The sequence below is a fragment of the Prosopis cineraria genome, unplaced genomic scaffold, assembly GCF_029017545.1.
Source record: "Prosopis cineraria cultivar Desert tree isolate PC_DT_omini unplaced genomic scaffold, ASM2901754v1 PC6, whole genome shotgun sequence".
Taxonomy (NCBI): Eukaryota; Viridiplantae; Streptophyta; class Magnoliopsida; order Fabales; family Fabaceae; genus Prosopis; species Prosopis cineraria.
The window spans coordinates 27955889-27971120 of record NW_026555337.1 but is presented as its reverse complement, the minus strand read 5'-3'; positions in this window follow the sequence as shown (position 1 = coordinate 27971120).

Here is a 15232-nt window from a genome sequence, read left to right as displayed (position 1 = left end):
TGCATAAATTCTTCCAACCTTCTTGACCTCAACTTCTGTGGTGATAGATTTACCTGGGAAAAAGATAATGTGAAAGAACAGATTGATTAGGCTTTTTGCAATATAGACTGGAGACTTAAATTTTATCAAGCTACTTCCTTTCATTTACTTAGATATGGTTCTGATCACTGCCTAATTAGAATTCAATTATTCAAAGAGTCTCCTTAAAAAAATCAGTCTATACATTTTCAGTGTCATAATGCTTGGATGCTTGAGAATCCCTTCATCCTATAGTCAAAGACTCATGGATCAATAATAACTAGACAGAGGGAGCTTCTAACTTTGCCACATAGCTACTACTTGGAACAAGGAAAAAATTGGAAATATTCTTCTAAAAGAAAAGAATACTAAAGAGATTGGACGAAATTGATAAGATAGAAGCTACAAAAATAGTTACTTCCTACGAAAATTGAAAAAATCCCTTTGGAAGATTATAATAAAGTTCTTTTGCAAGAAGAGATGACTTGGTTCTAGAAGTCAAGATGTAAATGGCTTAAATGGGTGATCAAAATACAAAATTCTTCCATACTACATCTATCATCAGAAAGAAAAGAAATCAAATCTTATCTCTTAAAAATGATGACAACAACTGGGTGGAAGACCAAAATACCCTAAAGAACATGGCAGTTTCCTTCTTTAAAGACCTTTTTAAGGAAGATAATGATATTAAGCCCAAACTCTCTACAACTACTTGCTTTCCACCTCTTTCCCAGACTAACTTTAATCCTTACATAGGGATGTGACTGAAGCAGAAATTAAGAATGCTGCCTTTGATATTAGGGCATTCAAAGCCCCTGACCTTGATGATACCAATGCTGGATTCATTCATTCTTATTGGAATGATCTTAAAGACAGCATCTTCAATTTGGTCAAAAAGGCTTTCACAGAATCGAATTTTATAAGGGAGATTAATGACACTTTTATTACTTGATCCCTAAAATTAATCACCCTACCTGTATGAAAGACTTCCAGCCTATTTCACTATGCAATGTTTGTTATAAAATTATCACCAAAATTCTTTCTACAAGATTGCGCACGTGCATGAATCATTTAATTGGTGATTATCAAAGTAGCTTTATTTAGGGATGGTAGAGTAATGATAATATTATTATTGCTCAAGAAGTCATACATTCTATGAGGAAGAAAACGAGAAAAAAAGGATTTATGGCACTTAAGGTAAACCTTGAAAAGGCTTTTGACAAACTTTTATGGAATTTCATCAAGGATACTCTTATCTCCATTAGAATAAACAACCACTTTAAAAAATTAATTATGGCTACCATCTCCACCACTCGTATGAAAATCCTTTGGCATGGTGAACCAACTGAAGAGTTCAACCCTTCTTATGGCATTCGTCAGGGGGATCCTCTCTCTTCTTATCTTTTTGTTCTTTGTATTGAACATCTGAGCCATTGCATTCTTAGTAGTATTGAATAAAATGAATGAAAACCTATTAGACTAACACCTAATGGGCCTCTTATTTCTCACTTTTTTTTACTGATGATTTGTTGTTTTTTGCAAAACTATCTCTTTCTTAAACGCAAATCATTCTATAATGTCTCTCATATTTTTGTAAAGCTTACGGTCAAAAGATTAATGCTGGCAAATCCAAACTTTTCTTCTCTAGAAATGTCAATATCAATAGAGCTTTACAAATTAGTGATAATCTTGGAATCTCTCTTACCGGTAACCTTGAAAAATATCTTGTAATCCCTATCATTCATGAGAAGGTTACGAAGCTCACTATGTGCCTTTAATATAGAGGACAAACTCTTGCTTAGCGAATTAGAGAGGTCAATACCTCAACATAGTAGGAAAATTGGTCCTTATAAAATCTATTCTTTTGACTGTTCTTAGTTACACCATGCAAACTATGCTTTTACTCAACAATATGTTAGCGGAGTTGGAAAAATTTCTAAAAATTTTCTTTGGGATTCTTTTGATGGAAGGAAAAAACCTCACCTTATCTCCTGTGATTGTGTCACTTTTGATAAAAAGGTTGGCGGTCTTGGTCTTAGAAAACTCAAAAGCCAAAATATTGCCTTTATCATGAAGCTTTGCTAAGGCATTCTCATGAAAACAAATTGTCTTTGGGTACAAGTTCTAAGGGATAAATATAACTGTAGCCAACTGACTATCCCTATGGTTGTCAAACCTAATTCCTGCTCCTATACCTGGAGTAGCATTTACAAAATTGGGACAAATTCATGTCTTTAATTGGTTGGAAAATTGGTAAAGGAAACAAAATATCCTTTTGGTATGATAGATAGACCTCCCTGCCTGATCCTCTTGTATATCATGCCTTTCATAATGCCGACTCTATTCTTTATACAAGAGTCTCAGATTTCTATAAGCCCAACGAAGGTTGAAACTTAGATTTTATAAGAAAATACCTCCACCTAAATATTATTAAACAAATTGCTCTTGTTCAACCTTCTAATACTTAGGGCGAAGATGACATTCATATTTGGAGACCCTCTTCAGATGGAAACTTTTCTATTAAATCTGCCTATAAAGCTATAAAAATATCAAGCTTAGGATTCTAATGATATTTGGTCTAAAATCTAGAAACGACTTGCTTATGAAAAGATTAAGTACTTCCTTTAAAAAGCAGCCTGGGATCGCTTACAAATAAATATCATGTTCTCTAATGGAAATACTATATAGTATCGCACCTACCAATGGGGTTGTAACTCTCCTAAATCTTCTATTCATATCTTATGAGATTGTAAAGAAGCTAAAAAGGTTTGGGAAAAATTAGTTAGCCCTTCCAACATAATACCTTTTTTCTCTCTTCCAGTGCAGAACTAGATAATTTAGAATGCTAACAATGAGCAGGAAGCAAATATACTAGAGGATTGTCTTAGAAGAAACTCTTTGCCCAAGCCTGTTGGAACATTTAGAAAGCCAGATGCAAGGAAATTTTTTCTGAAGATGATATTGTGGATAAAGACATTGCCTTCTCTAGCACCCACAAATTATAATTGACTTGCAGCTTCAATCTAAGTTTGTTCGTTGAATAATTTAGACACCAAACATGAAGTGAGTTGAAAGCCTCCAAAACCTGGATGGATGAGACTTGATGTTGATGGCTCAGTCAAACACAATGGTATCGCAGCTTATGGAGGGCTTATCAGGGATGACAAGGGTAATTGGATCAAAGGCTTCACCAAAACCTTAGTTACCAACACATCACAGCTGCTGAGTTTATTGGGATTCTAAAAGGCCTAATCATCTACTGGAATGCTAAAATTCCTAGACATAATGTTTGTACCAACTCAATGGGGGCCATATCCCTTATTAATGGCAATCTAGTTTAAGGCCATCCACTCTCAACTATCATCAAAAGCATAAAAAATCTCATCATGAGGAACTGGGAGGTCACCCTGGATCATGTCTACAGAAAAGCAAATCGTTGTGCCGATCTCCTTGCTCATAAGGCCTCTAGTGACCATTTTGATACTATGTTACTTGACGACGCTCCTAATGATTGTGTAGAAGCATTTTGTCTTTTTACATGACCTGATTTGGTCCTTTTGCATGGTTTTTTACCACAGCCTTGTATTCAAAAATAAAATAAAATAAAATAAAGAATGAATTTATAATAATTCATAGAAAGTATTATTCTAATTTCAATTTAGATACATGCAAATGTAAGTGACTTGTCTACTATATTCCTTACCCTCTAGCATTGGTGTATATATATATATATATATATTAGTCTTAATGTAAGAACTAGTTGACTAATTTACATCTATTCAAGAAATTAAGCATTTAGATACAAAACTTGGATAAGTCATACCTATTATAGTAGGATTTAGACACTGAAAGCAAAATATATTATATATTTGTAATTTAGCATATAGATATTATATTTTCTTTTTCACATTACATTTATTCTATGATATTTGCTAAATTGTATACAAAAAGGCAAAATAAATGGAGCAATGATGATTTAAAATAAAGTATATTCAAACCCCGTGTGTCGCACGATATGATTAAAATTCATTTGAGAGAAACAAACATAAAAAACACATTTAAATTAGAATATGAACAATAAATATTTGTGTCATCAAATATATAAGAGAAGATAAACCTTATGCACGCTGACGTTATTTAAAGATCTTATTAAAAATTTTATCATTTAAAGATTAAAACTCATTTATAAAACAAAATAGACATAACGTTATTGATTAATTTCACACGTCATTTATTTATTTAATCAAATTAAATTTTTAAGTTATATCAATGTCATGAACTTTTATAGAATCTTTTAATCACTTCTTCACAAGAATAGAGGTTTTAATGAATAATAAGTAAGAGACATATATGAAACTTCTTTATATTGAATTGGTTTTAATTGTATTTTTTTTTCAAGGTTATATTTTAAAAACACTTATGAATGATCTTTAGCTATTATTTGAATCACAAAATATAGTATTTTTGAACAATTGCTGATGTATGATCATCTTGTCATCTATGTAAATATTGAAGTCACAAAAAATTCATTTATTTAAATTCATTTATTTTTTAACATATCTATGTTGTGTCTTTTATTTTTTTTTTTAATCTTTATGTAATAAAGTGATATTTTTATCTTATAAAATTGACAACTGATAAAAATTAAACTATTTGGGGGCTCTGTCTTCAGAGCCTTCAAATCTTGTAGACAAATGGAGCAAATCTTGAATTACTTTTCTAGGATTAATCATTTAACTATTCCTAAAATTTTGATTCTAATGGATTCTGGAGGAGGAAACTTACTTAAGACAATATATTGGATGAAACACTGTGTAACCTTCCCTAATATCCACCACATATTAGGAGGGGTTAACATAATTATCACATCAAATATACCAAACTATTCTCAATAAATAATTTATAAATTGCTTGGGACCCAAGACTTCATTTTCAAAATCATTCAAAATTATTTGAAATCCAATATATATTAATCATTGCACAGTGGAAGACACTACATGCATTCATCACATCGAACCCATACTTAAACATAAGAGATATAAGATCAGAAAGTGAGCAACGCGCCACGCGTGGCGTGCATTACATGTGCCGTAGCATGTGACACAAAGTTACAGGCTCCCCTTTCTGTGCCATGCGTCGTGGCTTATTGAGCCACGTGCCGTAATGCACATAACAGATTTTTATTTCATTCATTCATCTTATCACTCCCCTTTCATATGACAATTTGTAAAGGCAAACTTTTGGCGTGTGCCGTTTCCACATACGTCATCCAATTAGAATGATTCAAGTGCCCACATGAAGCTTATTTTATAAGCTAGCTAATGAGATAAGTTTAAAACACGATCCAATAATCAAATTTAAATTTGAATACTCGAAGTGCAAAAAGTTACTTTTTTTAAAAAAAAATTGCACATCAAAGTGTTCAAATTGCTCACTTAGCCTCATTAAACCATGTAGGGCTTAGAACCAAGTTCAAAAGGATTTTATACACTTAATTAACCACACATCACATCATATGTTCAAGTAAATTAACATTTGGCCAATCAACAGCCCAATTTACAAGTAAAAGGGGCTATATTTCATTATAAAACACAACCATGTATTCTTGGCCATTTTATTCATAATCTTCACAATTTTCACCATAATTCACTGCATATATATCCACACATACATTCACAATCAAATCTTAGCCTCAATCACATCATTCACACACATACTGGCTAAGATTTCTCTAAAATCATTAGAAATCATAATTCAAACATGCATGCAAGTCTTATGGCAACTTTCATTTATAATATTCACAAGAGACAAATTCCATTACACAAACTTTAAATTTGCATGGCTTTATCCACACTAAGCTAGCCTTGAGTCTTTTCCTTTCCTAGCTCACTACTTTGACCTATAAAAATGTAACCACGAGGTAATATAATAATCTCACTAACAGAATAACCCACTACTATAAACTATCAAAAGTAACTATAAGTAAATATAGTATATATATATAATTCAAACATAGAATATAATACAAATCTGATTTCATAAAACCATTTTCACTATAAATCACCACTTTCAGCATGATCATTACTATCCGAACCTCTGTATCACCCCGACTGAAACCATAGGCTCATAATAGGTCAATACACACTCACTGACCTGAGCGTACTTTAGTTGTAGAATCACTCAGCTAACGGTGTTATATCCTACTTTTGGATTATGGTTTCTCCCTATCACACACTAATTAGGGTGCCATTACTCCAACGTCGTATCACATAGATGCTAAGGAGTTTAAATCTCTAATATCGCACCCCTCATGGGTACTAAGGAGATAATCTCCAACACTGCACCTAAAAAAGCACTAAGGAGATAAAATTCTCTAATACCGTACCCCGTCGAGCATTAAGAAGAATATATGCCATATAAACTTTCACTACTTCTCCTTATGTGTGAACTCCTACCTTCTATGACCATGCTTTCGTATAAACCACATGTATATATAAAACCATATATTTTCACTTGTTCCTGTAACTTAAATCCATTTTATGCAATAACCATGCATTGTCTCAAAACATACTCAAACTTTCAAACATACTTTCAAACAAAGGAAGTTATTCAGTTACCTTAACCCTTTTATCACTAAAAAGATTATCTATGGATTTTACAATCACTAACGCTTCTCTATACACTTCCTTTCTCACTCTACATGTATAATATGCCAATCTACATATAATTGGCACTATTAGTTAATTAACCAAATTGACCAAAAGTACTTATTGGTAAAAACCATATCTAGCTATTCATTCTTTTTCACTTAGTCAATCTAGGCTCATCACTACTCATTCACCACTTTTTACTACTTCTAGGAATCCCATTTCACATCTACTTAATTTTCACCCCTTTTTACCATTGGTTTAAGGCTAATTAAAGCCTATATGTCACGATTCATGCCTTTTCATGAGGTTAAGGAGCTCCAAAATATTCCAGAACCCTCCAGAAGGCTCCCGGATAACCTTAAGAGTGCTAGAGAGTGCAAGAACATTCTAGAGAAGTCTACACAACTTTAGCCTCAATATTTTAATATTTTCTACTATATATTTCCATGTAAATATCTAGTTATAAATATCTAGGAAAGGATTCTAGAGAATCAATTGTAACCGTAGGATCGATTCAATCTCTACTGTCTATTAAGGAGGTAGGAACCTTCTAGATCCAAGGGGGAGGTCTATAAATACCTCACCCCACCTTATTTGTAACTAACCCTTGAGTTCTTAAAGTAATACTACTCTCACATTCTCCAAGCTCTCTTTCAAGTATCCTTTGCCCTCAAGCTTTTCCTTCCCTCAACTTAGCCAAGCATCCCAAGCATCCTCCTTTAATATAAGTCAGGCTTACTTAGTAACTTCTAGTGAAGATTGTCTAAGTGCCGCACGGGTCAAAAGACTAGCCCCGTGACAGTTGGTATCAGATCACGATTCTAACCTTTGTGCTTAAAGGAAGGTATTGCACAATGGCAACTGAGAAAGGAAACGTTGTTGGCGTGGAAGTGCAAGAGCAAGCTCGCATACAAGAGGAGCACGCTTATACCAAGTCCAAGCGAGAGCGAGGTTGAAGCAGGGCACCCGCAAGTACAAGAGGAGCATGCTCATACCAAGTCCCTTAAACCTCGTGTTGTTAGCTTGGAATCTAACATGGAGAAAGTGAGAACTATTATAGGGGGACTCGATGATCAACTTAGCAATCTCATCCAAGAGAATGCTGAGGTAATGCGCGTTGCCAAGTCGATGGTTGCAGAACTTGGCTGTAATTTGGGGGAGGACATTCGTTCCCTTACATATGATCTTGCCGACCTTCGCAAATATGTTGAGGATGAGGGCGAGGTCTACACCTTCAAGTGGATGAGATTCATCATAAATGGGAATCTCATTGCTGTGTGAGCAACCCTATTAGTGGTAGTACTTTAAATGCCACTTCTCAGGGTCTGAAAGTGCCCAAGCCGGCAATGTACAATGGGGCTCGTAGTGCCACAGTTTTGGAGAACTTCCTCTTTAGCCTAGAACAGTACTTCGAGGCCATGGGAATCTCTGACAACTTAGTTAGAATCAATAATGCTTCGACTTTCCTTCGGGATGCAGTCTAACTCTGGTTGCGCAAAAAGTATGCTGAGCTAGAGAAGGGCATCTGCACTCTCAACATATGGGAGTTATTCAAGTCAGAACTTTGCAAGCACTTTATTCCCCATAACATTGAGATGGAGGCTCGAGGTAAGCTCCATAGGTTGAGACAAACTGGTAGTATCCCTGACTACATCAAGGAGTTTACTACCATCATGCTTGAGATAGAGGACCTATTCGACAAGGAGGCTCTTTTCCACTTCATGGATGGACTCAAAGACTGGGTTAGAGTAGAGCTTGACAGGCACAAGGTGCAAACTCTAGATGAGGCAATTGCGACTGCTGAGTGCCTCATCAACTACTCTACTAAGTCTAAGAAGTCTAATCCTAGTAAGAGTGGGGGAGACAAGGGAGGACAAAAGAAGAACTATGATAGTAAGGATGGTGGTAAATCCTCTGGTGGAAGTTCTAAAGGATAAACCATCCTCAACCAAAAGTGATGCCTTAAAGCCACCGAAGCCATGCTTCATATGCGATGGTCCACACTGGACTCGCGATTGCCTTAACCGCAAGGCTATGAATGCCTTGGTTGCTAGATGAAGGAAAAACAGGACAAGAAGCAACAAGTCGACCTTGGTTCTTTCCAACACTTGAGTGCATTAACTAGGCTCTTTTCTCCATCCAAGAAGGAAGAGAAGGGTCTACTTTATGTTGATCTTGCCGTTGATGGCAAGACTGCCTTTGCCATGCTCGACATAGGAGCATCCTACAACTTCATGGAGGTTGAAGAAACTAAGAGATTAGGCATCCAACTTAACAAGGGAGAAGGCACTATCAAGGTGATGAACTCCCCAGCAAAACAAGTCCATGAGATCACCAAGGGTATGAAAGTGAAGATCGGGGACTGGCAAGGTACACTGGACTTTACTATTGTCCCTATGGATGATTTTAAAGTTGTGGGGACTTGCTTTCTTTTGTAAAGCACATGCCTCCCTATTCCCGAAGCTAAGTCTATGGTGGTCATTGACTCCAACATGATTCGAGTGATCTCCTTAAAGCGCTTAGAGAAATCCAAACCTATGATTTCTGCCTTACAATTCAAGAGGAGTCTCAAGAACTCAGAAGGATATGTTGCCACCATACGTTCATTAGCCAAGCAAGAGGATGGCACAACCAATCCACGAGAAACCTTGCCACCTTGCATCTAAGAGGTACTATAGGAGTACAAGTACATCATGCTAGATGAGTTGCCCAAGAGACTATCTCCCATAAGAGAGTAAGACCATTAGATTGAGTTAGAGCTTGGTGCCAAACCACCTGCCTTGGCACCTTACCTCATGTCACCTCTAGAACTTGCTGAATTAAGGAGACAACTCTAAGATCTCCTTAATTCTGGATACATCCAACCATCCAAGGCCCCCTATGGTGCTCCAGTCCTCTTCTAGAAGAATAAGGATGGTTCACTACGGATGTGTATTGACTACAGAGCCTTGAACAAGATCACAATCAAGAATAAGTATATGATCCCTTATAGATAATCGACAAGGACATTTAGGATAATCACTATAGTTTGTCCAAGGATACAGTTATTATATTAAACATGCAATTGATATGATAGCAAAAGAGAAATTTATTAATTAATAATGTGTATAATACAATGATTGGCCCTGGGGCGTAATTTCCAGCAAATGCTTGTGTTGTTGAGTAGCTTGACATAATCTTATAGTTGCTCATTTTTTGTTTTGATTGTGGCATTGAGTGGAGAATTTAAGTGATTTACTTGGTTAATTTTTGCACCAATTGATTAAATGAACTAGGGACTTTAATCTAAGACTTAGGAAAATTAGCTAATTAAGTTAATTGGCTTAGAATAGTCTTCTTAGGTCAAGACAACTTTAGTCAAGAGGAAATGGAAGCTTAATTTAGCTTAATTACAAGTGAATAATGATTCTAAAATCAGCTAATCTCTAGGGTTTCACATTCTTAAAAAAGGAAGTCTACACCATTCACCTTAGCTAGCATTTTTGATTACTTGTCAATTAGGTAATCAAACTTCTACTCATTAGGTCATTTATTATATTAGATAACCTTTTTAGTTGAAATCAAACCATTTCTTGAGAGATAATTGATGAAACCCTAGTCGCTTTAGGTCACCAAATTTAACTACAATGTAGCAATGACAAGTACCCTAGGTCATCTGTCATAGGAGCAATGCATACAAATTCTTAATTCAAATGCCAACAAATTAAAGAATGAAGATAATGGTTCAGCTAAGTCTAAATGCAAGAGTTAAATGTTTATGTTTTCAAATTTTAATGTGATAAGATGAATGAATGAAATAGAAAGGCCAAGTTAGATTCTCTAGCAATTATCCTTGAATTCTAGATTTGAACCTACACAAGTAATCTCAATTAACCTAATGTAGAACACTTACAAAACTTTCAAGTATAGTAAATTATTTGACTTAATGTTTACTTAAGAATTTAGGTCACGTGAATCAAAGTGAATATCATGATCAGCCTTGCTCTTAAACCACACAATTCAAACCAAATCTAGTGGTAGAAAAACATCTTAAACTAAATTCACATGAACTCATATAGATCTAATTCAAGCTGAAATGAAACTCTGAGCAAGAAAAGCAAGAATACATAAACAAACCTAAGAACACTCAAATAAATTCATGAATTTTAAAACTAAAACACAATATTTAACTTCAATTCAACATCCATAATCTTAACTAAATATGAAATTAGAATCAAAATTCATGACTAAATAGATTACAAATTTCAAAATCCACAAGAAAAGAAGAAGAAATCATGAAATTAAGAAAATAAATGAGGATAACAAATCTAGAAAACTCAAAATTGCAAAGTCATTTTCCTTGCAGCTTAATGTTGAATCAGCCAATCAAGCTCCTTTCCATCACTTGGTTGAGCTCTTGAACTTGAGAAGCATCCATGAATGTTGAATGAAGATGAAGTACATATATGGAATTGAAGAAGAAGGGACGAAATGATGATGGAATTTAGAAGGATATGAATGAAATTTTGAAAGGAAGAGGAATGGAAACTTGGACGTGAATGAGAGGATGAGAAAAAGTGAGAATTTGAACCCAAAGCTCAAAAGTGAAAGTAAAGAATAATAAGCTGAAATGAAAATAAGGGATTATGTAGGTGTGGAAAATGTGAAGGTGAAAAAACAATATTAAAGGGTTATAAAACCAAAGAAGTCCAGATCAGAATTTCTAATTTCCAGTTGGAAAATAAGGTGTAAAATAAACAAAATAAAATGGAAAATGGGGCTGAAAGTGTTGCATAAATGTGATCTGATCATGGAACAAAGGGCATGCGATTGAAGTGTAGAAAATGTGACTCTCTTTGACTTATCTTTAGCTACCACCTCATCTTCCTGAATCTAATACTCAATTCATGCCTATCATGTTCTTAATTTACTTGATGATGTTATCTAATGCTTCTCTTAGATTAGATTTAAATTCACGCATAAATGCTCTTCCTTTCTCATGATGATGCCATCCAATGCATTCTAAAATTAATTAATTCCTAATCATGCTTTTTATATTGTTATTTAATTAATTCCTCCAAATACATTTTGAAATTAATGCCGCGGCCCTTCCTTTCTTCATCTTCTATTTATTTATCATCTCTTTAATTCTTCCAAGTGAGTTGACTTTGATCTCTGATTCCAAGATTGCCCTCACAAAGTCTGAAAATAAAAACACAAGAATAAATAAATTCTAAAAAGAGAATTGAAAAGGAAGAAAAGAAAATTAAAGTCGAAGATCTCAATTAAGGGTTTGGAAGTAAAAGTGTCAAAACAATCGTCAAATAACATCATTAGGGTTCATATAGTCAATAAAAAAAAAGACAATTAAAAACCAGGAATTAAACCTTAATATACACAATTTGATGTCAAAAACCAAGTGTTTTAGTATGTAAAATATGTGATTGATTAATGACCTAGGTTGGCCTGATGAAACCCTAGTCATGTTAAGTCACCAATAAAAGATAGAATGTAATTTGGAGCACTTTAGGTCATCTTCCCAAAGGAGCAATATAAATTTTCAGCTCAATCACCAACCAATTAACAAGTTGTTTGAGTAATGAAACTAGGATTAAAATGCAAGAAACTAATGTTTATAATTTATGTCATTAATGAGGAGATATGAATATATGTAATAGAGAGCCTAAATAAGAATCCCTAGCAATTGTCCTTAAATTTTATATTTGAATCAATACAAGTAATCTCAACTAACCTAATATAAAATACTTAAAAGCCTTCAAGTGTAGTGAGTCATTAAACTTAATAAACACTCAAAGATTTAGGCCAAGTGAATCAAAGTTTAACATCATGTCCACCCTTATCCAATTGCACGAGTTTAATAACCAAAACAAGTGGTAGAAAAACATCTTAAGCTAAATTCATATAACTCATATGGATCTAACTCAAGCATAGGATGAACTTTGAACAAGAATCAGCAAGAATACATGAACAACCTAAGAACATTCAAGTTAATTCATGAATTCTAGAATCTAAACACAACATTAAAACTTCAATTCAATATCCATAATCTCAATTAAACATGAATTGGAACCATAAATCCAAACTTAATCAGATTACAAATTTGAATTCCATAAGAAACAAGAAGAAATTATGAAATTAAGAAAACAAATGAAAAGAACAAATCTAGAATTCTCAAATTGCTAAGTCATCTTTCTTGGAGCTCAATGTTGATCAGCAACTAATGCTCCTCTCATTCACTTGGATGAGTTCTTCAGCTTGAGAAGCTTCTATAGATGAAGGTATGAAGATAAAAATTAGGTTGGAATAGAGAAAATTTAGTACCGGATTAAAGGAAGAAGTGGATGAAATCTAGAAATAAGAAGAGATGAATGGACAAAATGAAGAAATGAATGAGAAGTGATGAAGATGGGAATCTATACCAGACCTTTCCTTCATGCTCTCCCTTTCTGTTTTCATGAGCTGGACATGTCTTATTAATCAAAGTTATGCACCATGTGTGGTGGCACATCTATCCTCTGCTGCGGCACATGGTATAGTATGGGAAATCCTCACTATGCTCACGCGCTCTGCTTCAGTCCTCCGCTCTTCTGCTCATATCTGTTCATATAATAACCTATCATAAGCTTGTAATCCCTTTATCTCTCTACTACTAAGATGCAAAGTTTTTCAAGAATCATATGGACTTGCTTAAGGTTGTAATGTGCTCAATGAAGAGTAAACTTAGATTTGCATCTGAAGGAGTGAGGATTGGGTTAAGAAAATTGTCTTGGCCATAATGTAATCATGCACTATAGGAAATTATGCCCTAGGATCAATCATTATACTATGCACATTGTTATTTAATGAATTTCTCTTTTTTTATCATATCAATTGCATGTCCACTATGATAATTGTATCCTTAGACAAGCTATAATGATTGTCCTAAATATCCCTGGTCGGTCATTTATGATGAATCATAGATGAAACAAGACTAGTATGACTTTAATTAATTATAGATATATAAATTAAAGTCATAAGCACTTGAAAGAGTACAAGGTGCTGGATCGACCCACTATGAGAAAGCTACATGGTACAAATCATTAGCTTATCTTATATGTAACTATAGCACTAAGTTCTTTGACCTAAGATCATCATGGATTCCTACATGATGACCATTGAACTCTGACCTAGTCAAAAGTTACTTTTGATCGGATGATCATAAAAGCTATGATTGAATTTGATGATATTCATGCAGAGGAATATGAGTGGTTAAGATGGAATTTGTCTCTCATGTTAATTGAGAGATATTACTGGGCCCCTTAATGAGTAAGACTAAAAAAATGTATAGCTATACTACGATGAAAAGAGTTTTTCCATTGTTATGACAGTCTACTTAGAGATCAAGAAAGTAATGCTCAAGTAAAGAGAATGACAATTTCCATGTCTCACCTTTGACTAAAATATTGTGTGACAAAAGGGATGTGATACGATTACATGATAAGTTGCATTGGATCATCAATCCCCATATCAATTAGGTAGTTGCAATATATTGCTAGATGCCACTTGTAACTTATGAGCTAGTAGCGTAATTAGCCTATTGTCAACTTCATGTGGGTCTATAGGGTCGCACACAAGAATAGCGTAACTCGAGCTTTAATGTCTAAGTTTATTGAATCTAGAATGTGTCTAGATTCAATAAATGTTCCAGGGTGAATGAATCATATATATATATTTGAATATTTGAGTATTTATATGATAAATATTTATATATATAGTTATGTGAAATATAAAATTCAAAATATAATTATATATATATATATTGAAATATATGTATTCATGTTTTTATATCTAATATATATATATATATGTATATGATATATAAAATTCAAAATATAAATATATATATATATATATTTTAAATATATATACATATGTGTATTTTCATGTACACACGCACATATTATAATATATATGTATATCTGATATATATGTATTATTGTGTGAGGTTTAAATTTAATTTTATGTAATAGATTAAATTTAATAAATAATATGATATGAGAGAATATTATGTCATTTTTATAATTTAAATTTATCTTAGATATGATATGGATTAAATTTATGAGATAAATTTAATTAAATTTTTGTTGGCCTATTAAAGGAAGACCAAAATCCTAATCTATAAAAAGGGATAAATAAGGGGTGTGTTTCCTAGTGAGAGTCAGAAAAGTCCTAAGGGCAAAACACATTGAGAGCCATAAAAACACCCTAGAAAAAAAGTAGTTCAACATTTTGAGAAAACAAACAGACATTTTCAAGAGCTAGCATACCGTTTGAGTTGGAGAACTATTCGTGTGGATACCAGTAGAGGGAATAGATTTACGTTGTCAGCTCTTAAGATCCAATTTTTTAAAGAGAACATGCTGAAGCATGAAACAAAAAGGTTACTCTTTTTCCTACCTTGACTTAAATAAGTTTATTCAATCTACATCGGGATAGGGAATTTAAAATTTTAATTTTCCATTATGCCTCGTTATCTAAAATGCACAATATACAAGACTACTAAAAAGTAAATAAAGTAGATAACA